This window comes from Schistocerca serialis, chromosome 5, assembly GCF_023864345.2.
Source record: "Schistocerca serialis cubense isolate TAMUIC-IGC-003099 chromosome 5, iqSchSeri2.2, whole genome shotgun sequence".
NCBI classification, from domain to species: Eukaryota; Metazoa; Arthropoda; class Insecta; order Orthoptera; family Acrididae; genus Schistocerca; species Schistocerca serialis.
The window spans coordinates 86,108,072-86,133,240 of NC_064642.1; the positions used below are offsets into that span (position 1 = coordinate 86,108,072).

At 42.6% G+C, this 25,169-nt stretch overlaps 1 protein-coding gene across 1 annotated transcript in view; it reads left to right on the forward strand.

Moving 5' to 3' along the window:
* The window catches only part of LOC126481760 (Down syndrome cell adhesion molecule-like protein Dscam2), a 723,682-nt gene that overhangs the window by 93,648 nt on the left and 604,865 nt on the right, over positions 1–25,169 (forward strand). The window lies entirely within an intron of this gene.

Sequence of the window (25,169 nt, forward strand, 5' to 3'; positions counted from 1 at the left end):
GGAAATGATATTTATGTTGATCTATATTCCAGTTTTCTGTACAGGTATCGGAACTCTCGGAACCGAGGTGATGCAAAACTTTTTTTGATGTGTGTGTATATGTATAAGTAAAATAAGCATTTTATTTGACGTGTAGTAATGATAAGTCTTTCCCCTGGTGACATACTGGTGACCAAGAAGTCCTTTAACATTTGAAAATGCACTAGTTCACGGCAAAATATAGGTAGGGAGGTAAAACTTGAGATATGTCCTAGACGTGGGGTTTTATTGAAACCAAGGAAAAGTACAAAAACCGACCAACAGATGGCACTGGACAGCAACGTGACAGTAACGCCACTTGAGAGTCGTGTATAAAATGAGCCGTAGTGAGAGACGGAGTCAGGTGCCCCAGCAATCACGCGAAAGAACTTGCGCCCCTTCTAACAGCCGTGTACCGCAAGTCTCTAGAGGAACGGAAGGTTCCAAATGATTGGAAAAGAGCACAGGTAGTCCCAGTCTTCAAGAAGGGTCGTCGAGAAGATGTGCAAAACTATAGACCTATATCTCTGACGTCGATCTGTTGCAGAATTTTATAACATGTTTTTTGCTCGAGTATCATGTCGGTTTTGGAAAGCCAGAATCTACTATGTAGGAATCAACATGGATTCCGGAAACAGCGATCGTGTGAGACCCAACTCGCTTTATTTGTTCATGAGACCCAGAAAATATTAGATACAGGCTCCCAGGTAGATGCTATTTTTCTTGACTTCCGGAAGGCGTTCGATACAGTTCCGCACTGTCGCCTGATAAACAAAGTAAGAGCCTACGCAATATCAGACCAGCTGTGTGGCTGGATTGAAGAGTTTTTAGCAAACAGAACACAGCATGTTGTTATCAATGGGGAGACGTCTACAGACGTTAAAGTAACCTCTGGCGTGCCACAGGGGAGTGTTATGGGACCATTGCTTTTCACAATATATATAAATGACCTAGTAGATAGTGTCGGAAGTCCCATGCGGCTTTTCGCGGATGATGCTGTAGTATACAGAGAAGTTGCAGCATTAGAAAATTGTAGTGAAATGCAGGAAGATCTGCAGCGGATAGGCACTTGGTGCAGGGAGTGGCAACTGACCCTTAACATAGACAAATGTAATGTATTGCGAATACATAGAAAGAAGGATCCTTTATTGTATGATTATATGATAGCAGAACAAACACTGGTAGCAGTTACTTCTGTAAAATATCTGGGAGTATGAGTGCGGAACGATTTGAAGTGGAATGATCATACAAAATGAATTGTTGGTAAGGCGGGTACCAGGTTGAGATTCATTGGGAGAGTCCTTAGAAAATGTAGTCCATCAACAAAGGAGGTGGCTTTTGACCTATACTTGAGTATTGTTCATCAGTGTGGGATCCGTACCAGATCGGGTTGACGGAGGAGATAGAGAAGATCCGAAGAAGAGCGGCGCGTTTCGTCACAGGGCTATTTGGGAACCGTGATAGCGTTACGGAGATGTTTAACAAACTCAAGTGGCAGACTCTGCAAGAGAGGCGCTCTGCATCGCGGTGTAGCTTGCTCGCCAGGTTTCGAGAGGGTGCGTTTCTGGATGAGGTATCGAATATATTGCTTCCCCCTACTTATACCTCCCGAGGAGATCACGAATGTAAAATTAGAGAGATTAGAGCGCGCACGGAGCCTTTCAGACAGTCGTTCTTCCCGCGAACCATACGCGACTGGAACAGGAAAGGGAGGTAATGACAGTGGCACGTAAAGTGCCCTCCGCCACACACCGTCGGGTGGCTTGCGGAGTGTAAATGTGGATGTGGATGTAGATGTTGATGTTAATTTTACCAGAAAAGGCACTGTTAGTGAAGCTTTACTATCAGAATAGCGAATCCGCTACTAATCGCCTGCTGAGACAGCACTTCTGTCATGCTTGTTTTTCCAGTTCGTCACACCTCAATCCGTGTAGTTACTGGTTGTGGGGTTACATGAAGTCGTACATCTACCGCGACCGTCCGACCTCATTAGGCATGCCAAAAGACAACATCCGACGCCAGTTTCTCTCCATACCTACTGATATGCTATACAGTGCTGTTCACAACAGTGTCACTCGGCTACACGTGTTATCGATAAACGACGAACAACATGTTCAGCATTTGTTACAAAGAGCATCGTCTTTGCTAAAAAATCAATTTTTGTACCATTTATTTTTTTGTATCGTATGAAGCGTCATCTGGTTGTCAAGGAAGGCAGGATTCGGTTACGATTGTGGACGGGGCCGTAATCAGTTGGCTTTTCTTTTAATCACACACAATTTATTTAGAAGCAACAACAAATTAAAATAATGGCAATAATTTAAGAACTGTTTCACGGCTCAAGCCTTTAATGGCAATAAATTGAGAATTGATTAAACTTGCTGCAATTTACAATCACAGTTATTAAAATATAAAAGACAAGTGACCAAGGTCTTAAAGCTCGCTGGAAAAATACAATTGCCAAATTAAAATTTTAAGACACAGATAACGACACTCACGGCTGAAGGCCTTAATGGCAATAAATCAAGAACTGTTCCACCGCTGAAGGCCTTAATGGCAATAAATTAAGAACTGTTTAACTTGTTGCAACTTACAAATTACAGTTATTAAAATACTGAAAACAAGTCACCAAGGTCTTAAAGGTTAACTGCTAAAATACAATTGCCACATTAGAATTTTAAGAGAAGTGGCGAGAGACACGGCCAAAGGCCTTTAACGCCAAGAATGGCAATTATTAAAAAAATTTAACAAGCATACTGTCAAACAGCAAGGCAATAGCAAAAGTTAATTTGAAAGGCAGGCAAATAATGATCAAACAGGTGAGACAAAATGATAGTAAACTTGGTAGCACAACCGTTTAAACTTGCTGTAACGGCAAGAATGCCAATTATATTTTAAAAAATTGGAAACATACAATAAAACAGCAAATATAATATCAAGGTTAATTCAAGAAGACAAGCAACTGATCACAAAACAGGTGAGACAAATGATGGTAACTTGGTAATACAATGTTAAAACACAAGGGCTAGTCACAGACGGTGCTCCAGGAATCGACCTCTGAGTTGGTCAGGCCAAAAACACTTTTGCGAGCGATGAGAAAGGCAGCCAAGAGTTGCATTCACTTCACAAGATGGTAACTCAGACTAGTGGCAGTGTAACGATCTAACGAATGACTAATGATAATCTGGTGAAACTACCTAACGTCCAATAAACAATGCAACGATGGAACACCACGCCAAAGCCGGAACCGGCGGTCAGCACTGCGTCCTCATAATGTTGTGTTTAGAGCGTCCGAAAGGAGAAAGGAACCACTACTACCAAAGTAGAAGAAACACCAACCGACCTCCAGGGCAGGTCACTGGGTCATTAGCGGCCACCAGGCAGGAAAAATACCGCTGGTTGAACTTAACAAATAGCAACACATAGAATGCAACCATTAGTAACAAGAAGTCGAGGAAAGCTAATTGGATCCGCCTTCCCCCAGCACTCCACTCGCTGCTCTTCGTCTCGGCGACACTGCAAGCAGCAACACGAACCCAAGTCACCAGAGAATCGCGAGATCTCCCAGTGGTGGAGGTTTCACTGCTAGGATTAAAATACACTCAACTTAAAACTTGTTGGATCCGGTTGACGACTAGGTCATGCACCCTCGCGACCACAGCCCTTCCATCCGGCAGTCCGGCGGTCACGGCCTGATCTCGCACTGTCCTCTTGGCTCCTCCGGAGTCCCCAGCTGACCTCCTCTCTCACACGACGTGGAAGAACAACGACGTCACCCCAAAGACAGGGCCACTGTTACTACACACCGATAACGCCGCTGCTGCCACTAGCAGACAGACAACGCTTATGAAACGAAGTGGCGCCAGCCAACACAAGAAGAATACAAACAACCCCTATCATGTAAACAAAACGATACAGTCTGGCCTCCAACAGACGACGGAAACCTACAACAGCACCAACGCGGGCCACAGCACGGCTTTTTGGTTACAATTAAAATCCATGTCATTTTAAGCATATGTGCCTTTTTCACATCTCACCTGTTCGTAATTTGCCTTTGATAAAACTCTCTCAAGCTCCCAGCCGCGTCAAGTGGCTTAAAATCTACGAGCTATCAGCTGAGTACTCCTCGGTTCAAATGGTTCAAATGGCTCTGAGCACTATGGGACTTAACATCTGAGGTCATCAGTCCCCTAGAACTTAGAACTACTTAAAACTAACTAACCTAAGGACATCACACACATCCATGCCCGAGGCAGGATTCGAATCTGCGACCGTAGCGGTCGCACGGTTCCAGGCTGCAGCGCCTAGAACCGCTCGGCCACCCAGACCGGCAGTACTCCTTGGCCATTGTTAAGTGGTGACTCACCATTTGGCAATGGCCTAGAAGTACTCGGCCGGTAGCTCGTGGATTGTAAACCACTCGGCGCGGCTGGAAGCTCGAGAGAATTTTATCAATACATATCGTCGTGAAACCATACATTCGTAAAGTACTTTCCTTTGTTTCATTAGCGCTCAGCACAGCACATAACTTACCAAAAGTTCTGAGGTAGTTAAGGTATTTTGTAGAGTTTTCTCTCAATTTCTTATAAACTGTAAAAAAAAAGGAAAAATCTTCTTGTTCCTCTCGATTAGTTAACATTAGAATCCTCTACTTTCGTTGCCAGCGATGGCGTCGGTATTATCTTTTCAGCAACAAAACGGAAAGCATCTCCTCGTCAGAATTCATTCAAAAATGGCTCTGAGCACTATGCGACTTAACTTCTGAGGTCATCAGTCGCCTAGAACTTAGAACTAATTAAACCTAACTAACCTAAGGACAGCACACACATCCATGACCGAGGCAGGATTCGAACCTGCGACCGTAGCAGTCCCGCAGTTCGGACTGAGCGCCTAGAACCGCTAGACCACCGCGGCCAGAATTCATTCCTTAACTGGTTCGCTCGAAGACACAACCAACTATTGCCACAAATCTTCTGCTCCGCGGTTGAGTCGCGAGCCCAGAGATTCAAAACACTGTGCAGAGACTTAACTGTACGGCGGAATCGCCGCGACGAAGTCTCCAGTGTTGAGAGAAGTCAAGTTCACGTTGTTGTTGCTTGTAGATTAAGAGTGTAGACGATGCGGGGGAACGTTACAATTCGATGTGACCGACTTAGAGCCGATGCTCTTTCACGCCAGAGCATAGCGGCGCCGGGCGCTGCCCGGTGTCTTCTAATTAGAAGCTTCTAGCAAGTCAGCGGACGAGACGGCAGAGCAAAGTAGCCCGAGTGGCAGTGACTGGACGCCGGCGCCGCTTTGAGTGCGGCGTGACGGATGAGACCGCCCCCACCGCCCCCGACCGCCTCCGTTAATGAAACATCAAAAGTGCGAGCCGACGGCCGCGCCGCGCACCCTAATGGAGCCCCTCGGCCGGTCGCCAATGGAATTACGGGCGGGCCCCGGGCGCCATCAAAGGCCATCGGCTGGCGGCGGAGGGACCTAAGTGACTGGGCGAGCGCGCCGGCGCCAGCGGCAGGTGATAATCGACGGCATCGAACCGGGGGCGGCGAGATGCGCGCGCGCGACGCAAATGCAATTTTCCGCCCCCGCGCCGCCCGCGGCGTACTTTAAAAATCGTTTTATTGAACGCTGCCCCGACGAGCGCCGACCGACGGAACGGTTAACGAGAGTTAGGAGCTCCGGGCTTTTGCGCAGCTAAATGCATTGCACTCCACTCTGCGTCACGTGCCACGGCATAATTTGTACTCGTTAGTATCCAAAACTGCTCGTTAATGCCTTCCGAAGGCTGTCCTGTCGCATTTCCGAGCGTCCGACATCAGCAATTACTCCGGCGTCAATTGTGCGGTGTGTTTCTTTCACAATTGCTGATACTTCTCCTATAAAAGCGTTAATCGTGCTGGTTTGTTCGGGTCGAAATGGGTATCAATTTCGTTTCTCATTATTTAAATGCCAAGATAACTTTATGAAATTCGGTAACTTTGTACGATAATGCTTGAACGGTACGCGTATAAAAATATTTTGAAGTACAGGCTGTTTGAAAAAGAACTCCCTAGTTTTAATGTGTCCTAGTCGTCAACCGGATCCAACAAGTTTTAAGTTGAGTGTATTTTAATGGCTCTGAGCACTAAGCGACTTAACTTCTGAGATCATCAGTCGCCAAGAACTTAGAACTAAGTTAACCTAACTAACCTAAGGACATCACACACAACCATGCCCGAGGCAGGATTCTAACCTGCGACCAGAGTGGTCCCTCGGCTCCAGACTGTAACGCCTAGAACCGCACAACCACTCCGGCCGGCCATACACTATTCTAGTTTGTGGTGTTTGATTCATGAACTCTCCAAGTTTGGCTCCCCTGCAGTTGGCAAGTCTGCTTGATCTTGAGACGGCACCAGTGGTGTTTTTTTCCTCCTTTCCCTCATTTCAGTCCAGGCGTGCGTACAGTGCAGTGCAGAGCAACTCGGTAAAAATGTGTACTCCGCAACAGAAAGCGCAGTGTGTTATTTGCTTTCTTTTGGGCCCCCTTAAAAAATGTCGTATACAGTGAAAAGATCAGAGAATCAATCATTTACGGGAAAGAATAGTCGCGGCGGTTGGGACAGCAACACCTGAAATGTTAATGAAAACTTGGCCAGAAGTTGAATATCTTCTCGACGTGTGCAGGGCAATGCATGGATCCCATGTTGTCGTCTACTAACATTAAACAAAACTTAAAGGTACTCTCTTTCATTATATGTACTCACTGATGTAATTTTTCATTAATTTCCCCATTAAATTTATACTTAAAACTAGCGAGTTCTTTTTCAAACACGCTCTGTTTTAACTAGTTTGGTCTTAAACCTTAAACCTAGCAGTACCAACTGCATTTTCCATAACGCGCATTATCAAATGACGGAGAGGGGACACTTTATGCTCATCCGAAAAAAAATTTATTAATTGGTCAGACTTATATGACCAATATATTTTTTAAACATATACTGACATGTGATTATGGTCCAGGATCTGAAAATATCTTTTAGCATACTCTTAGCAATATCAATGCACACTCAACGTGTACTACCACCGACTTTATGACCACAACAGAAATATTTAAAAAATGCAAATATCGTTCATTATTGTTGTCTTTTACTCTCAACATACTTTTTTTAAGAGATAATGTGTTAAGTAAGGCTCTCGACCGGGGAGTATTGAATACTACATTCATATGATTGTGTGGCATGTGCTACTGAGACTTAAGTTTTTGAATTAATTTCAATTGATAAATTTAAAACAGATACTGAATATCGTAGAAAAATTCATTACTTTATTCAAAATTTTAAAATATAAAGTACCTCGTCCAATTGGCAAAATGAGGGTTAACAGTGACATATGTAACATTCGGATCGTAATGATCCGACGTAAATACGATTACTCTGAAGTCTAATAATTTTAGAGTCGGTTGTGAGCTCAGCAACATCCATGTACTAATTTATATTTACGTGACAAATCCTATTTTTGGGCTATATTTTAATTTTGACAAATGGATCTATGCAGACATTTGTAAAAACGGCGATGATACATCAGTCCATACTAATGTAAAATTGCCACCCTCTGAAGAAGACAAATTTAGATTTGTTGAAACCTAGGTAAAGATTGCTTTATCCATTGCAACTGGTCGGCTGTTTATTATTTTATTACGTGGAACCGTTGCTGTTGTGCAGCTATGTTTAAAATACTGAATTTTAGTTTCCTGTTACATTTTGTCATAATAGTGACTTTTATCGTTACAACTAACTCTGAACCATCAAAAAAGCCTTTGGTTTATAACAATGGGTTTGTCTCTTACTTTTTCGAAGAAATTGTTTAGCACCTCTTAGATATTTGAAATATTTGAATCTTCATTGTTTCCGCTCAGTTTGCGTTGTGACACCATCGCAATTACATTATTATGGTTGAGGTTGAATTGGAAGAATTAATAAATGCCTCAACAGGTACAGAGTTTGAAGATCGCACCAGTAACGCATCTGAAAGTAAGCGTCCTGCTGAAAGTGACTGCAGCCCATAGACTGTACAAAATAGTGTACAGTCTTTTCTTTCTAAAGATGGGAATACAGATTGACAATTACACTCACCAGCACAATTTAGCTGCCTATCAGCTCCGACTGTCGTCAACAGTACCCCAGCAGTCACCACGTATGCAACCAGTATAGTAAGTGATGGAAAATGTTCATTTGAAGTAGTGTGTTATACAGCGCTTCAAAATGATGTAACAGATTTGTCAAATGTTGACGAGCCGTGAGTGGATGGTAAACAACTGACTCTGTTTTTCAAGTCCACATAGGACTTTTATTCCACGCAGGTGTTTTCGTGAACAGATCATATGGAAAATCTACAACAAGTTCTAGTGATAATGAGACGGCGCGGAACGCAGTTCGAATACTTACGTCCGTCGAAACATTCTTAGAGATATCACTTGTGTTGTGTTGTGATAAGAAATCCAATAGAGCAAAAATACGGCGTACTCTTAAACTTGCTGCAATCTGTAGTGCAGTGTGGTTACAATTAAACTTTCGCCTCTGGAGCTTGTGCAGACGGGAAACAACCGCATGGGTACTCAAGTTCATAGGAAAGATGTTCAGACTGTGCGCTGCAGGATTTGTCGAGGAACTGAACTTTTGGCAGAACATTGCGACCGATGTTTATAGAATTGTTGTGACTATTATGGAAAATAGGTCCCGTATCTGTGTCAGTGAAGCCTGGCAATAGCTGTCTTAACATAATTTACTATAAAAAAATTTAATGTAAAAACTTTTAATGCCTAGTCGCAGTTTTCATGGGGTCTAGTTTCGGTTGCTTTCTACAACCACCTTCAGTTCGTCCAAATCGTATAAAAAAAAAGAGAGATGAATATGCATTGAAAACATCGTCATTAGCTATAGTTGTGCAATGACATGCATATATATTATGGTGCAGCAAGACCATGACAGTATACAGTTGAAAGCTTCATCAGGAGCGAGCCGCACTGTAAACCATAACCTCACAAGATTCACGTAATAAAGAAGGAAAATCGCCAGTTGCGTTAGTATAATTGGATCAAATGCAATTAACGGGCATTTGATGCAATAATTACTAATGCAACTGGCGATTTTCCTTCTTTGTTGCCTCCATCTAGTGCGGTTACGATTTACAGAATGGCTCTCTCACGATGAAGCTTTTAGCTACATACTGCCGTAGTCTTGTTGGCCGATAGTACGAGTGTGTGGCTGTACCTAATGGTGATGATTTCGATGCATATTCAACTCTTTTTTTACGATCTGAACGAACTTATGGTTGGGGAAAGCAACAGAAACTAGTCGTCATGCTTTGATTATATAATGAATATTGCGGTCCAGGCAATAAAAAGTTATTTACATTAAAACATTTTTATTTAATAAATATCTGTATCACTTTGAAATGTAGTGCACATTCAATAAAAGTTACTTGGCCTGCCAACATAAATGGTAACTTAGCTTCTAAAGTCCCCTGGTATGTGCTTGGATATGCTACCTAGACTGTGATTAAAATTACACTGAAATTGTCGTCTGTCACTTGCCACTACAGTTTTGCCGTATCGGCTGTCGTTCGGTTACGGGCGATTCATAAACACAGCTGGTTATTTCACAATTTTGTTACATCTTGTCAGCGGCCGCCGTTAGGCGTTTCTGGAACGCGGGACGCTCCGTTGACGAGTAGTTTTAAGCGATTAATGACTAAACTGCGGCAGACGATGCTTTTTGCAGCCCTCAGTTGAAACTCGTGTCATAACCTAACTGCAACTCGTGATGTGCAATATACCCAAGAAAACAGCGGTCAACAACCTGCCAGAGAAGTGTTAATCAGTCTCGCTTGTCTTCATGGCCATTATAGCTAACCGATGTGGTGGTTCAGATGGGTGTGAACACTATAGGACTTAACATCGGAGGTCATCAGTCCCCTAGAACATCACACACATGGATGCCCGAGGCAGGATTCGAACCTGCGACCGTAGCGGTGGCGCGGTTCCAGACTGAAGCACCTAGAACCGCTCGGCCGCACCGGCTGGCTATAGCTAACCCCTACGAGCAAAATGAAGATAGATAAATGTCAGTTTCAGCGATAACACCAAACTGTAGTTTCTCGCTTTCATTGACTGCCTGGAACTGTCCTTACACTGGCTACACCAGCTGACGCGTTACCAACCGATGAGCAGTCCTGGTTGGCACTCGATTACAGTTTACAGGCGACAGAGGCAGATTCCAAATAACAAAAGAATGACAGGAAGAAAAATAAGAGCAAATAAAAACGACAATATGATGATGAAAATTATGCAGCAAATGGTTAGAAATTTAAAATATTTAAACCAATTCAATGAATAAATATAATAATCAAAGTTATTTTGGTAAATATTTTTTTAAAAAGTTCCAAACCGGCTAAGGAGGTCTGAAACCACGGCCTTCTACCATCTGGAACGCATCTTAATCACTACGCTACACCACCAGTCTCCGATGCACAATTATATTTTTGATTTTTTTCGGTTCCGAATCTCGGGACTGCCACTTTTATTTCGTATTTGATCAGACACGGTAACCACATAAAAAACAACTATACCAACGATGTACGTACCTTACTGCAGACAACTGAGCCAGCAAAGGTGCTGCCGCCACAAGCCGCTATTTCACTGCGTCAGACTTCCACCCTACGGACGTCATGCACCGTCTCTGCGACTCCGACCACACCACGGTAGCAGCCACTGTTGTGTTATTAACTCTACACCCACCGCTGTACTGGAGAACCCATCTCACATGCAGCACTGGAGGCAACAGTGCCCGTTCGGTAACGTTATCGTAACTGCGTCTTCCTCTACAGTCCATTTCCCGATCCAACTGCCTTTCTCATTTCTCGTCTGGTAATTCCCAACATTATTTTAGTAATTACGAGTTTGAAATCTACCTTCAAGTTCATTTTGAGCCTACACGAATGTAATACGCAGATCCACAATTTCACACTTTTCGTGGGCACACTTAGCCTCAAAATCTTTCAGCTAGTGTCAGTCCTAGAAGCACAGCTCCAAGACTTCCCTTCAGCTTCTGAGGTTACCAATGAACAATTTGAATGAAACGTTTATTTCTCACTTGTGACGAGATAGAGCACTGAACGGGTATCAAAAATTAATATGGTTGATACCTGTGTTGTCACTGTAAAATGTGTGTTACACGAACACGTAGCTATGTGCCATATATCGTGTGTGTACCTGTACTGGCGCACTTCAGCTTTGCCAACTCTTTTTGTAATCAGTTACTGGAGCGACAAAACAGGTGAACGTCATAAGAACTTCTTTCCTTAAAGACTTCAAAAACGTGGCTTCCCAAAACTTCGTTAATTACTGTATTACTTAAAAAGGATCTGAAACTTCGATGTTTACAAAAGGTAATAAAAACGAGTTAGAGGCTGCCGCAATTAGATTCTTAGTACCCTTTCACATAAAATTTCAAACGAAAACAAGTAAGGCAAGAACTAACAATAAATTCTTTGGAAGGAAAAGCTCTGAACTATAGAAATTACTGGAGACAGCATGTTGCCAGGATGCCGAAGGAGAGGATCCAAAGAAGAGCGTTGTAGTAAGGAAGATTTCCAGGAAGACCAAAGAAATTATAGTCAGATAAGTTTTGAAGCCGAAACAGGCAACATTGTCTAATCCATGGGTGCAGGAGGAGGACAAGAAATGGATTTACGTACTTCAGCAGCAAACGTTACTGACTTTGTTTCCGTGTATTCCAGTGAATTTGTGATTACTATACATCAAAGGTTTGTAAAGATGCCACGACCATTCACCAAACCAGTGCAAACATTTCTCATTTACTAAATATTACTTTCAGTTTTTCAGGGCTGATGCTACAACTTTATTTCGAAATTGTTTGATATTGAACAGACGAAAAAAAAAAATTTCTTATTACTGTGTTGTCACCTCCAAGTACGGAATATTACAATTTTCTTCGACAAGAAGACGTCTTTGCATTCGATGCCGGGTGAAGGTAGCCAGTTGTTATCAAATGAGCGACAAGTTCCATCGAAGTAATTTCAAACTTAAATAACTCGTCTAAAAATATACGTTGCGCTGCCATCTTGGACTCGTTTTAAAGAGGAAATATGAGGCTTTTTCCTAGTTCCGTTTCATCGTTTTTGTCGGTTGGATGCCGTGAATTCCACATGCAGAAATTCATTCCACGTTTTTCGACGTTACACATTTGGTATGTGTGTGTGTGTGTGTGTGTGTGTGTGTGTGTGTGTGTGTGTGTGAATTTGAAAAATCTTTGGTTTTTACTAAACGCTACATATGAGTATAACGTACGACAGGATATACAAAAATCAGGCACTAATGCGTACAGCACAATAATCTAAATAGAATAACACAATAATCTAAATATAACAACACGGATAACGGCTGATGTGGAGCGAAAACCAACGGACTAGACTATCTCAGCACACTGGCGAACATGGTGGCATCTGACGGCCTGGGTCACGTCCAAATCATCATATACTTGATCTTTCAAGTTAACATCCCTTTTCCTCAACACATATTAATCTTACGGGGATAATGAGGTATCGTTAGAAAGGTTTCTAACAGGCTTCTGATACTGCATACCGATTTCGTTCTAAGACTTACTATTTGTGGAAAATTTTTGTATAAAAGAGACTTTTAACTAGCATAGGCAAAACGGCACGTCGGGTGCCCAGCTTCATACCCATATTTTACGAATTTAACTTATTAATCATGAATAAGAGACTCCCTTTTCATATTATCTTGTTACAGACATCATTTTGCTTCTTTTAAAGTACTTATTAATTGGATAATTTGTACACGATATTGTCATAGACAATAACCGCAACGACTAGTCGATTATTTCTGCCCGTCGTACGAATTGACTTTGCTAAACGAGTATGCTTTACGAAACGACAAACATATTTCTCATTATAGCCTTGAACTGCGATTTATCTATTGCCTAACGTGCTAAATGAAACTGAAAATGTTTGCCGAGTTAAAGGTCATGTGGCCCTGCTGAATGTCCCCGACCTCTGCCAGTCGTACAAGCCGGGACAAACATTTCGAACACAAAACACATTTTTGGTCACAAGGAAATATATATTTACAACGATGTATCATGAACTGATGATTATCATTTCACGTCGCTCGATTCATTATTAAAGATGTTTTCTCTTCATTCCCACAACTACCCTTATCCCAATAACTGCACTTATTCCAAGTACTGTCATTACGCCGGCCGCTGTAGCCGAGCGTTTCTAGGCCCTTCAGTCTGAAACCGCGCGACCGCTACGGTCCCAAGTTCAAATCGTGCCTCAGGTATGGATGTGTATCATGTCCTTATGTTAGTTGGGTTTAAGTAGTTATTAGGGGACTGATGACCTCATATGTTCAGAGTGTTCAGAGCCATTTGAACCATTCTGAACAGTCATTACTTAAAAATATAGAATTCCGGAAGTATCGTATGGGACCCCTGGTTTGGATTCGTTACTGGTGAGGTCGAGATTACATGGAACTCATTCGTCAAACCAGGTATACCACCCAAAAGGGGACTGCACCTCTGTAACAGATTGTTTACTCGTTTAAAATGCTGATGGACGAAGAAAAACTCACCATCATCTTAACATAAAAGAACTATGGGTTTACTGTGTATAGTTTCCGATTACGAAATTTTGCACCTTCTTCTGCGTTAAGTACCAGCCCTCTCCGCATTCTTTTAGGAACTGAAAGTGTACGAGACTATTGGTAGCACTCATTCATTGTATCAGCCTCACATCAACTAAAGTGACATTTGCCTCCAGGACCATTCTGCCGGCTCAGCATGTTAATGTTTTTTGGTGTGTTGTCGGGTGTTCATAAAAAACAGTCTAATTCATTTTGACACTCAACATTTTCCTGAAAACCTTATAGTCTTCTTCAAGTGCTTTGAGTGATAGTCTCACGTGTGGTCGCCATGTGGAGTCGTCTGAGATTATGACATATTGTTGGTGTTACTCTCTAGTCACACTTGAGAATCGGTCCACACGTAAACACTCGTACCGCGTCAGTCCAGAATATCTCGAACCTGGATTAACAAAAAATAGAATAACCTTAATATAATGGGTTTAATGCCTCAGCTGTTTTACATAGTGTCCCCCACTAGCGTACAACGCACGGACCATGTGAAACTTTCAGAAAACTCCTTCTTAGGGATATTGTTCAACTTGCGAGTTACGTTTCCATGAACCCCGGTTATGTCGTCAAAGCTTTGACCTTTTATGCGAATTTCTGCACTTTTATCAAGTTCCAACATAATGTAAGAGCGAGGTCCAGCAACTTGGATTACTAATTTTTTCTGTCACAGTCGCATTCAAAAAATTTTATTTGTGATGACCTTGTCCATTATCAAACTATACTCTTCGTTGTAAATGTTAACGTACATGAAACTTCCTGGCAGATTTGAACTGTGTGCAGAACCAAGACTCGACTTCGGGATGGCTTAGCCATGTCTCCGCAATATCCTTTCTTCCAGGAGTGCTAGTTCTGCAAGGTTCGCAAGAGAGCTTCTGTGAAGTTTGGAAGGTAGGAGACGAGATACTGGCAGAAGTAAACCTGTGAGGAGGGGTGTGAGTCGTGCTTGAGTAGCTCAGTTGGTAGAACAATTGCCTGCGAAAGGCAAAGATCCCGAGTTCGAGTCTCGGTTCGGCACACAGTTCTAATCTGCCAGGAAGTTTCATACCAGCGCACCTTCCGCTGCAGAGTGAAAATCTCATTTTGTTAACGTACATTTCCATCAGTGCAAACATTTACCATAGCCATAACTGGGATTTTTACATACGTACAGTAAGGCAATTACTGGTTCCTGAAGAAGCTCTACTATGCTGTACATATGCAAAAATACCACTTACAACTATGGTATGGGTGTGTGCACTGGTGGAAATGTGCGTTAACATGTGCAACAAAGGCTATGGATTGAGAACGGATAATGAAGTCGTAAACTGGTCATCAAAAATAAAAATTTTGAATGCAAGTGTGACACAAGCTGAAGAAAAAAATTAAATTTCTGTGCTTTTTCGTTTTGTGGTAGCCCTGTTGATAACGCCATGTCTCGTCACCCGTGATGACACTTTCCCAGTAAGGGATTGTCCACTTCTGCGTTTTAACCAATTTACAGCAGACGGTCCACGAGCCTTTGTTTTTGTTTGGCAGCCAAGGCGTTAGGAACAAACACTGCACACACTTTTCTCTTCTTCAAAACATTCTGGAGAATGTATTGAATACGTTACTTTAGAGATGTGGCACCATTGTGATTTGCGACACAACAACGGTGACACAGCACGGCCGCTCCTCAGCACTCAACACCCCTGTTCACAAATGACTGGTCGAATGCACTCTGTTGTTTACAGTTCTTAGTTCAAACTGCTGCCGTAGTTAACTTCGCTAGCGTCGCTTATACAGCAGGATAAAATCAGTATCGGAACTTATTGAACGGACGCTGCACACTTACGAAACATGGCTCAAAATTTTTAATTTTTCTCGCAAACAATGAATACTGGTCCAGGAACAAATTGAAAACGTTCCAGTCAACCATTTCCGACCATCGTTCTCTGGAGGTGTCATTTGGTTAACCCTAGATTACTAAACCTCGCTACGGTCGCAGTAGTGTAAGAAACAGGACATTACGTATTTTATTTGGTATATAACACATCACTGGAGATCTAATAATTGTAATTAACTAACGCACAGCCTATAAATTTGGACTTCCTTTGAATAAATTTGGCGTAGTACGATTTACGGTGGATTAACAGAAATGTATCATTTTCCGCATTTTAGTGTTCTAGAGTTCAGAAATGAGTGCAGGAACTGGAAATCTCAACTGGGAACTTCCCCTTTTCCCTACCCTCAGCAGGCCATCCTGCTCTCTCTGGCAGAAAACATGGAAAAAAAACTGGTAGCGAAACCACATCAGGTAAAGTTTTTACATACCGCAAAGCCTCTTGTTGAGAGTCGGTCACTAATTCTTCTTAGTCCGCAATGACTATGTGTAGACGTAGTGACCGCATAAAATTCGCTTCTTTGTATCATTCAGGTTACGATCAGCAGATACTTCACACACTGTCTTATGTGTGCTTCTGGTGGTGATGGTGACATTGTTGAAACTGAATTACTGAATCTTACCTCTCCGGAGAAATAACTATTTTTAAATAAAAGGAATTCTCAACGAATCTGCCTCCGATTACCACCTATTCTAGTGAGTTCACGTCAGTAATCAAGGTCTCTTTATCGAATTAACAATAAACACTGTACGAGAAGAGGCGTCCATATTGAATTAATTATTTTCTAGGGTTTGTACACCATATGAGCCGTCAAGGAGTCACTACAGACGATGATCACAGAATGCTTATTGAAAAGCCACAGAAACAAGTAGGAAGCTATGGCACAGACATTGAACGACGTAATACAGACAAAGGTAACGTCTGTATACAGTCAGTGGGTTACCTAGCGAAATGACGCAGTGCTAAGACATTGGACTCGCCATCGGGAGGCCTGCGGTTCGAATCTCAGTCCCGCCATTGAGGTTTAGATTTTCCATTGTACCACTCAATTTGATAAATAACGATGGTTCCTTTCAAAACGACACTATCGATTTCTTGTTCCATTCATACCCAACCCCAACATGTGCTCCGTCCTTAAATACCTTGTCATCGACGGCACCCTAAACAATGATTTTTTAGTAAAATATGTAAACCACCGGCAAACTTTATTACGTAAATTTGTAAATATGAGGTTTATTATTGACATTCTAAATGGCGGTACAAGACTCTCGATTTGCAGGATTGATTTATTCAAGAGAAAGAGTTTCTCAAATTGAGCAAGTAAATAACGCTTCGGTCCACCTCCGAGCGTTACGCGAACGGCCATTCGTCTTGGCATTGACTGACAGTTACTGAATGTCCTCTTGGGGGATATCGCGCCGAAATTTATCCTACTGGCGAGTTACATCGTCAAAATCCCAAACACGTTGGTGGGGCCCAGCCAACAGTGCTCCAAACGTTCTCAATTGGAAAGAGATTCGACTACTTTGCTGATCAAGGTAGGGTTTGTCAAGTAGGAAGGCCAGCATTATCTCACTGATATGTAAGCCGAGGACGGTTTGCCGATAAGGGCAACAAAACGGAGCGTAGAATATCGTCGACGTACCGTTTAGCTGCAATGGTGCCCCGGATGGCAACCAAAGGGACCCTTCTATGAAATGAAATGGCAACCCAGATTATCATTCCTGACAATAGGACCAAATAGTGGGCGATAGTCAGACTGATATCCCACAAGACAATTCTACTCCAGTTAATGAGATACCCCGACGAATGGCGTGCCAGACACCACTGCAAAAGGACTTGTTGGTGTACGGAGGTCAATGGTAGTCGGCGCAAGGGACGCCATGAGCTAAGGCTGCTTTCTGTAACCCGCCTATTGATGGTCCGTCTCTTCACCGAAGCATCTGTTGCACGTCGATCGATGGTAATGACGAACCCGGGGCTCTGAGTGCCTCTCTGATGATTACTCGGTGCTCACGTTCTGTCGTCTCTCTAGGTCGACCGTTTACTTCTTGAGCTGTTCAAATGGTTCAAATGGCTCTGAGCACTATGGGACTCAACTTCTGAGGTCATCAGTTCCCTAGAACGTAGAACTACTTAAACCTAACTAACCTAAGGATATCACATAAGTCCATGCCCAAGGCAGGATTCGAACCTGCGACCGTAGCGGTCGCGCAGTTCCAGACTGTAGCGCCTAGAACCGCTCGGCCACACCGGCCGGCTCTTGAGCTGTGTCCGGCCATGTTTCACCCATTCCTGCCAACGTCGTGGAATAGTGGCATCGCCCTATTCAAATGTCGAGCGATTCGCCGATTAACCCAACCGGCTTCTTTGAGCCGAACTACATGCTCTCTCAGTATTCCTGACATCTGCGTATGTTGTTCACGCGCCTCTCTGCGAGGCATATTTAGTGTCCAACGGGGTACACGGAATGGTATTGACATGTTCCCTGTGTACTACCCTTGCCAATTGCGCTATGAAATTGCGGTACAGCGTCACACTATTCATCCATCAGCGGCCAAAGTTTACAATTTTGCATTTTCGATTGATGTAGATTATCAATACAACACACATGCTACAATGAGACGAAGAGGTTAGCGCAAGAGAGGAGTTCGTGTCGGGACGAATCAAGCCAGTCAGAAGACTGATGACTCAAATTGCGGCTATTTATTTATTCAGACAAAAAAAAATGCAAAGTAAACAACTTCTCCACGGAATTGGCACTCTAGCCGGGGCGCAATCCGTGTAACCATTTGTCTGCGTCAAGAGTAAATCTAATCTTAAAATGTCGAATGTTTTTTAACCATCGGCATGCTTCCATATCATTTATCACGTACGTAAAATATCATCGTTTATATGTTGTTTATTTAGTGAATAACGGAGTGAAGATCCATTTAAAAGGGATTTGCACCGCTGACGAAAAACCCCATAAGGGAATACATTTAGGCCCACAGGGAGTCGTCGAGGCAAAATTTCGAGACGCTAGAGCAACAACAACCTATCTGACCACAAACTGACACTGCAGATTGTTCTGACAGCCTTTTCTTTCTAATAAGGTGACAGTATCATTTCTGATTGCACAATGTTCTCGTAAAATATGACACCACAAAATATAATAGAGTCAGAATAGGAAAAGTACTGAGAAATAACGAGACGCGTTTGAAATTCGCTAAGAATGTTAATACTGCGGTAATGAATAGCTCAATAGGCATTGCAGTTGAAGAGGAATGGGCATCTTTAAAAAGAGCAGCCACGGATGTTGGAATGATGAACATAGGTAAAAGGAAGATAACTGCGGAAAAAACGTTAGGTAACAGATGAAATAATTCAACTGATCGACAAAAGAAAGGAGTACTAAAATGTTCATAAAAAAAACAGGAATACTACAACATACATCCCTTAGGAATGAAATAAATAGCAAATGCAGGGCAGCCATGGCGACCTGGATGCAGGGAAAATGCGAAGAAATCTAAAAAGGAATGATCGTCGGGAGGGTTGATTCTTCAGTTAGAAAAGTCAAATCAACCTTCGAAGAAATTGAAAGGAAGGGTGTTAACATTAAGAGTGCAATAGGAGTTGCACTGTTAAACACAAAGGGGAGAGGATATTGGTTGAAAGAATGCACTGACGACTTGTCGATTAGACAGAAGAGTAATAGGGATGACATAAGGAATCAAGTACTAGAATCAGAATTCAAATGAACTCTGGAAGACTTCAAAGCAAATAAGTCAGAAGGGTACATAACATTCCATTGGAATTTCTACATCAATGGAGGAAGTGGCAACCAAGCAACTATGCAGGGTGGTGTGGAAAATCTACGAGACTGGCGAATTACTATCACACTTTCGAAGAAATTTCATCCACACAATTCCGAAAATAGCGAGGGCAGATAAACGCGAATTCTGTCGGTCATTCAACTCAGCAGGTCATTCATCTTAGCTGCTGACAATAATAATACCTAGAAGAATGGAAAAGAAAACTCAGGAACAGTTAGACGATCAGTTTGTCTGTAGGAAAGGTAAAGGGACCAGAGAAGCAGTTCTGACGTTGCGCTTGATAATGCAAGCAAGGCTGAAGAAAAACCAAGAGAAGCGCACAGGATTCGTCGACCTAGCCAAAGAATTAGACAATGTAAAATAGTGCAATATGTTCGAATTCTGAGTTAAGGCGTGGAGTATGTACAAGAACCGAGAGGGAACAGTAAGAGTGGAAGACAAGAACGAAGTGCTCGGATTAAGAAGGGTGTCGACAGGGATACAGTCTTTCGGCTCTATTGTTCAATCGTCGAAGAAGCAATGACGAAAATAAACGAAAGGTTCAAGGATGGCATTTAAATTGAGGGTGAAAGGGTATCAATGATAAAATTCGCTGATGACATTGCTATTCTCAGTGAACGTGAAGAAGAATTACAGGATTTGTTGCATGGAATGAACAGTCTAATGAGTACAATGTATGGATTGAGAGGAAGAAAGACAAAAACAATGAGGAGTTGCAGAAATGAAAGCAGCGAGGAACTTAACATCAGGATTGATGATCACGAAGTAGGTGAAGTTAAGGAATTCTTCTACCTAGGTAGCTAAATAACCCATAATGGACGGATCATGGAGGATGTAAAGAGCAGACTAGCACTGGAACAAAGGGCATTCCTGGCCAAGAGAAGTCTACACTGGTCTTAATTTGAGGAAGAAATTTCAGAGAATGTACGTTTCGAACTTAACGTTGCATGGTAATCAAATATGGACTACGTGAAAGCCGGAACAGAATATGTGGTACTACAGAAGAATGTGGAAAATTAGGTGAACTGATAAGGAAAGGAATGAGGAAGTTCTCCGCAGAACCGGAGAAAAAATGAATGTATTGAAAACTCTGACAGCAAGAAGGTAGGACATTTTCTAGGGCATCAGAGAAGAAACTTCATAGTGCTAGGAGAAATTGTAAAGAGTAGAAACTGTAAAGAAAGATCTGAATACATCCAGCAAATAATTGAGGACGTAGGGTGCAAGAATTGTTATTCGAAGACTAAGAGGTTGACGCAGGAGATGAATTTGTGACAACCGCATCAAACCAGCCAGGAGACTGACGTCTCAAATTACGGTTATTTATCCATTGAAACCAAAATTACAAAGTAAATAACATCTCCGCTAAGTTTTGGCACTCTACACGGAATGGAACCCGCATACACCATCTGTGTTTAGAGTAAATCTAATGTTCAAGTGTGAAAGAGTTTCCTAAGTGTTTGCGTCCAATGTATCTGTGGCGGGATGGCGGTACCAGCACGTTATTTACGTAGTTGGATGTTACAAACTACCAAAAATCCACATCCGGGCTGGCCGTCTCACCAACTGAAGTCGGTAGTACGCGAGGCGTATTCCATGTGCGGCTGGCTCACCTCCCTGCATCCCGAGATCTGCGCTTAACACGCTCGGTTTATCCGGGCCGGTCGATGCTTCCAGCAAAACCGTTTAATACATTTTCACATTCCTAAAATAACAAACTATTTAGCCTTTTAATTGATTATGTCCTCATTACAAAATTTCGCTTGTACGAGAGGTTGATTCTCAGAATCCGTATGCACTATTTTACTGTAGTTAATTTTCAATCTGTTCTCTGTAGCCCTCCTTGGGGTATAGTTTAAATTACATTCCGCGTCTTGCTTACCTGTCTTCAACTAAACCAGTTCGTTACCGATACCCTCCAAGTTACGACAAAGTGATTTTACGGCAGTTTGTTCTCGTCCAAAATCACAAAGTCTTCCAAAGTTGTCGCATCTTTCACCTCGACAGCAGGAAGAAAGAAAATTACGTAGCAAATAAATTTTCGGCAAAGGAAATCCCCCCGAGCGAAGTAAATTCAATTTAAGAGAATTTAATCAGTCGCTAAGGGCGGGTAATCAGGTCTAATACCGTCGAAGAGGGGTGTGCAGGAAGAGAGGGGGAGGAAGACATTAAGATTCCGAAACAAAACAAGCCGGAGATTGAAAGTACGGAGTCTTCCGCAGCCCTGCAGGCGGCCGGATGGACACGGCGCTGGAGGGGGAGGGATGGGGGGGGGGGGGGGGGGCAGCAGTAGTCTTTGAAATTAGTCGAGGGTGAAACGTGAAATATCAGACCGAGGTCTGAGAATCTCTCCGCGCGTATTCTTAATGGAAGTAAACAAAGCGTTCGAGGAAGTAGGCAGGATAAGAGGGGGTGGAGGAAGGGAACAAGCAGAAAGAGAGAGAGAGAGAGAGAGATAGAGAGGTGCAAACAAATGGTGCTCTGGGAGCGGCACTTCGGAAAGCGGATGCTGAACCAAGTTTGCTCAGAACATCTTAAAGGCGATGAATGTTTATCGTGCAATGCGTAGCATACATACAGATATGAAGCGTGTTCAGTTAGCGACTGAATTTTGACCATGTGCTATAGAAAATCATTGAGCAACTGATTAAGTGAAATATCTAGATGATTTTCGCAGATAACACTGCATGGACACAAATAAATGAATTATTTCACTGGCAGGAAATTCAAAATGAACATAAATATTACAAACGGCTATAATTATTTAACGCATAAAGATACATCTGTAAGAATTACTTAGCATGTAAAAGAAGATTTAAGTGTTTTACATGCACTATGGGTGATTTCAATTAGTCGGAGACTCCATTTCACGCTATAAATTCTGACGCATATGTGGAGTCACCGACGTGAACGCATTAGAAATGCGTATTATGAGTTCTGGAATTGTTTTCGGGGAAGGAGGAAAATAAGGATGGAAAATACACGAGACCTTTGACATAGCCCTACAAAAGGAATCTTCTCTGCACTGCGATCACGGACGATTGTTAAATACTGGCATGTGTAATACCATTTTGGTAGCGTTTATCCTTTAGAGATCTGAAGCCCTGACATTTTCTTTGTTGGCCTAAAGTTCGATCAAATGTTATCTTTCTGCAAAATCATACTAACCTTACTTCACTTACATTTTTACTGCAAGGGAGAGCGGCTGTGTCCTTGCATCTTTTTTTTAATCGTTGTTCTTCGACCTCCTGTATGCTCGCAGAACTCTGTTTACTTCTTTATCTGAATAGTGGTTTTTCTGGAAAGTTTGGACCCGGATTTTTAACTCGCCTTGTAGGTGATCCGGCGAGCAAATCATTTTCGCTCTCCCGAACTTACAGTGACACGGAGTGGCCGTGCGGTTCCGTGCACTACAGTCTGGAGCCGAGCGACCGCTACGGTCGCAGGTTCGAATCCTGCCTCGGGCATGGATGTGTGTGATGTCCTTAGGTTAGTTAGGTTTAATTAATTCTGTTCTAGGCGACTGATGACCTCAGAAGTTAAGTCGCATAGTGCACAGGGCCGTTTGAACACCGCCTTTTGCTGTGGGTGATGTTTGGAGCCCTTACATAAATATCTGCTGAATGACTTGGCGAAATACTTTATATTCCAACTGTCCATATGTCTCTCAGATAACCAAAAGAACCGAGAAGAATATTTTGCTGTCCTTTTGATTTCCATAGTTAACTACATTGTTTGATTCACATTATTCACATAACGTAAGAATTATTCTAAAATCATTCTACCGAGTAATCATCCATATATCGATAAAATCAATGTGCTTTCTCACTTGCTTCTTGCAGAGCTGATTGCGCGAATTTTTCCATATTACATTAGCGATGGCAGGACCAGATGGGTTACCCTCTGTGGCTTCATCGACTTGCTAGAATTCATTGTCCCGTGGAACTATCAGTAAGACAACGTATAAAAAGAGTAGCCAAATCCTCTGAGAAAACATCTGCTACGTAGATCGTGGCTTCATTAACTGGAGTCATAGTAAGTCAATTTACAAGAGCTCTTGGTTCGTTGTGTTTACATAACAATAAAAATGCGGTATATTTCTACATTATATGATATTTTTCAGCCAAATACCGTAGCAATAATTATAACAAATGAACGTTATGTTTGCTTGAATGGTAACTGTGATTGATTTTTGAACAAATCTTGAGGAGGTGGATTATCATCGAATCCATACATATTACAAAAATGGATGTACCTATATCTGTATATATACTGTAAATGTGTTTGTATGTATGTTCCACATCTCCTCCTACATCACTAAACCGATTTCAGCTCAACTTGGTGCACATATCACATACTGCCCTCCCGCGTCCGGCCATCCTGATTTAGGTTTTCCGTGATTTCCCTAAACCGCTCCAGGCAAATGCCGGGATGGTCTCCTTGAAAGGGCACGGCCGACTTCCTTCCCCATCCTTCCCTAATCCGATGAGAACGATGGCCTCGCTGTCTGGTCTCCTTCCCTAAACAACGCAACACACACATACTGCCTGGCAAGAATCGCTGTGGGGGCGAGAAGCGCCTACCTCTCAAAGGGGTGGGGGAGAGGAAGCAGCGTAGTTCATAACGAGTGATACCCATATTTTATTCATCGAGTATTTGAGAATGAGAGCAGTTACAGTAGCTGCCTGCAACAAACTTTACACGTAATTTCAAACCTTTACGAAACTTTCTTTCGCTGAAATTCCTCACAAAATGACGAAAGGAAAAAGTTCATCCTTACTTCGTTTTCGCTGTTCATCCAGTAAAACACACGCCTGAACCATGACTTTTTAAATTATCACTTCATTACTATTAACTGTATTCGTGACATTTTGCAGACAGTATTCACAAATATACCACTGAATGTACCAGGAAAACTATTTTACGACACATAGTTCAGGCGACACAACATCATAAACATTGAGCTGCGTGAAAATGAACTCACATCGCGAAATTCGACAGAAACGCAGGTGAAACATGCATATAAATTCGTGTGAACTATGTTTAATATATGTGAAACATATTTTACATGTGTGTACGCGAGAAAGGCACAGGTAAAAAAAAGCTCACACTGAAGCTGAAACGATTTCAATCAAATCTGGTATACAGGTACGATTTGGAAAGTGCAGTGCTGAGAACCACCAGTGGGGTTCGTATGACTACGTGGAGGGATAAGAGGGGAGGAAGAGATGGACGGACAGATAGTGGGTAAGGAGGAGATGGACAGAGAGGGGGGAAGGAGGGGATGGGAAGAGAGGTGGAAAGAGATGGGGAAGAGGAGATCGACACAAGCAGGGGAAGAGTAGACGGACAGAGAGAGGGTGAGGGTAAAATGGACAGATGTAGAGAGGAAGGAAAGAGGAAGTGTGGACAGAACAGGGGGAGGAAGAGATGGGCAGGGAGAGGGGGCAGAAGGAGACAGACAAAGAGGGGGAGGGGGAAGAGATGACAACTGAAAGGGGGGGGGGGTAGAGGAGATTGGCACAGCGAGATGGAGAACATGGGAAGGGGAAGGAGCACATGGACAGAGAGAGAGGCAGGAAGAGATGGACGGAGAGTGGAAGCTGAAGGATATGGATTGAGAGGACTGACAGAGGGGAAAGAAGGAGATGGATTTATGGAAGATGGGGATAAATACATACTCGGACAATGATAGGTACGCAGCTACTAAAATCTAAAGGGTGTTATTAAGAAACACTTCGTAACGAGCAAAGATCCAAAATG